Consider the following 3,209-nt stretch of genomic DNA (forward strand, 5'->3'; position numbering starts at 1 on the left):
AGCAGCCATCCTGCAGAAGCTTCCAAGCTTGGCGCCCCACCGCTGACCCGGGTTCCTCAGCTCCACCTCCCTGGGCTCTGGCCCGTCTCCTCCTGCTGCTGCTGTGTGGCCAGTCCTTTCCCGGGGGTGTGGGGATCGTCTACAGTAAGTGACCCCTAAGGCACAGAGCCTGACCCCAGTCCAAGATGTACTTGTTGAGGGGTCCATAAACCCAGCACCTGATCCCCAGACCTGGACCTCCCACTCAGCACTAGCGTCCCTTCCCCAGGGTGAGGATCACCGATTCCAGCTCCAGCCCAGTTCTGCCCAGGAGCACGTCCAGGACCCATCTGGGCCCAGATCCAAGCCCCCTCAAGTCCTGGCTGGAACTGCCTCTGGTTGAGCTTGGCACCACGGTCCCGCGTCCACCTTTGCTGGACATGGAGGCAAAGGGGATGCCCACATGCGCCTGCCCAGCCAGCTCCGAGATGGGCAAGGCTACGTGGAGGGGTGGGGCCAGCTCCGGACGGGTGAAGGCCACATGTGCTTGGTCCCTGCTCAGTGCAATCTGCACCAGCACGTCTCTGGGGAAACCCACGGCATGGTCCTCCTCTGGGAGGAGAGGAAGGGACATTTGGGGTGGACACAGGCATCTCTGGGGGAGCTGATGGGATGGCCATGCTGGGATTTGCAGGCCAGAGCCCAGCTGCCCCAGGGCCTGCTGTCTGAGCACTGTGACAGTAAACCGAGGGTCCAGGGAGCTGTGTCTGTGGCTTCCTAACAGTCTCCAAATAAAAATGGCCATTCGCATGGACGCCTGGCCTGCAGGAGCTCTGTTCCTGCCTGGAGACTCCCATGGGCAGAGAAGCCTTGTGCGCTACAGTCCAGGGGGTCACACAGGCAGACACGACTAAGCGACTGACTTGTTTTCACTTTCACTGTCAGGAGGCGAGTCCTTGTCTTGGACTGCCCGGCTGGCCAATCCTGCCAAAGGGTGTGCAGACATGCACAGATGTGCATAGGTATGCACAGGTATATACAGGTGTGCACACGTATACACAGGTGTGCAGATGTACACGGATGCACATGGATGCACAAGGGTTTTCAGATGTATGGTCGTCCCTCAGCCCCATGGGGATTGGTCCCAACAACCCTACAGATACCAAAACCTGCTCGGGAATGCTCAGGAATTCTTACGAAAAATGGTGTGAAATTTGCATGTAACATATGCACATCCCTCTGCATATTCTAAATTATCTCAGATTACTTCTACTACCTAATACTGCAACCCCATGACTCTACAGTCCATGGAATTCTCTAGGCCAGAATACTGGAGTGGGTTGCCATTCCCTTCTCCAGGGGAATCGTCCCAACCCAGGGATCAAACCCAGGTCTCTGGAATTGCAGATGGATTCTTTACCAGCTGAGTCACCAGGATAGCCCCAAAAATGCTATAGAAACAGCTGTAAATACAATGTAAACACCATGGTAATAGAGGCTGGAAAATGGCAAACTCTATTTTGCTTTCTGAAACTTTCTGCATTAAAAATATATATTTTCAATCCACGGTTGAATCCTCAGAAGTGCGTGGATATAGAGAGCTGCCACGGGTGCGCACTGGTGTGAATGGACATACACATGCGTGTAGGTAGGTACAGGTGTGCATAGGTACATGGATATCAGAGGCACACGGATGTGAACAAATACACGCAGGTGTACACAGATGTGAGATATAGATACATGCATGTAACGGTTGTTGGTGGAGGCCACAGGTGCCACATACCCATATTCTCTCAGGTCTCCCTGGGGTCAGCCAGCAGCCTTACAAGCCCCTCAGAGCCGTGCAGGTAGTCTGTGCCCTGGGCTCCTGACCCAGCCCTGTGTCCCACAGCTGCTGCAGGCGTCTGACCCCCAAGGGGCATGCACACTGCACTGAACAGGAGCTCAGGACTGGGGGTGGCAGAGACCAAGCAGGGGGCCAGCACCTGTGGGAGGCTGTAGGGAGAGCAAGAGCACCAGGCCACTGGGCCAGCCACACCGGGAGGGCGCTCCTGGGGTCCAGGAGCAGATCGTGGGTGCCTGGAGCAGAGCCGTGCCTCCTGGGTCAATAGCAGAGGCGAGCCCTCTTTCCTGAAGCCCCTCTGGTTCCCCAAGGATGGAGGAACCGGTGCTGGCTGCTGCCTCATCCCAGCAGGGTCCAGGGGACAGCTGTGGCATCTCCCGCAGACCCACTAGGGGACCACTCGCCCTGACTGACCTGTTGGCTGTGACTTACTGCAGGTCCAGCCTCTTCCTCAACCCTCAGGGTGCCCTGAGATGCCCTGCTCACCCAAGTCAACCTCGGGGCCCCCAAAGCCAGCCAGTTCTGGAAGCCCTGCCCTCAGCAGGCATCCTGCTCTGAGGTCGGAGCGGCGGCCTTTTCTGTGGATCTTCGATGAAGGCCAGAGGCCACAGGAGGAGCCGGGATCAGCTGAGGTCAGGGGCGGGTCCTTGCCTGTGGCTGGGGGCAGGGCTGGGCCCCTCCATTGGCCTGGTGGACACATGGAGTCAGGCGCCCCCTCACGTGGGTTGCGTGTCCACGTCACGTGTCTGGGCATCACATCTCAGAGGATGTATGGCTGGCTCTCAAGCGCCAGGGCAGTGCCCAGGGTGGCACAGGCAAGTCCCTTTGGGGCGGGTGCATGAGCAGTCCCCAGGAGGGGGACAGCGTCAACCCAGCTCTGAGCAAAGGAGGGAGAGGATCTGGGGTGAAGTCTGGAACTGAGGCGCTTCCACTGGACAGAACCACCACCTCCCCCCTGTGCCCTGCTTCTCCCCCAGAAACAAGCTGGACAAGGATTTGCACTTATGTCTGTCTTTTAAAAAAGGTACAGAGCATCGGTGAAAATGAAATCACCTGGACAACTGCAAATGTCCCAGTTTAGCCATGGGCCAAGGAACACGGCCCCCAGGGCCCAGAATATCCCGCAGGGGCCGGGTCCCTAGACTGCCATTTGGGACCACTTTGCTGGTCAGGCTCAGGGTAGGACCACTTTCCCTGGGACAAGTGGGACCTGCCTCCCAAGGAGGAGAAAGCAGGGAGGCCTGGTGGGCACCTGGACCCCACCACTGGCCCCGTGTAGGCAGGGACAGCATACCAGCCCCCAGTTGCCAGGGTGCCCTGCAGGCTGGGGGTCACAGCCAAGGCATGAAGCAGGGCTGAGGGGTGCCATGCTCTGGGTGCCATAATG

The sequence above is a fragment of the Capricornis sumatraensis genome, chromosome 1 (genome assembly GCF_032405125.1).
Source record: "Capricornis sumatraensis isolate serow.1 chromosome 1, serow.2, whole genome shotgun sequence".
NCBI classification, from domain to species: domain Eukaryota; kingdom Metazoa; phylum Chordata; class Mammalia; order Artiodactyla; family Bovidae; genus Capricornis; species Capricornis sumatraensis.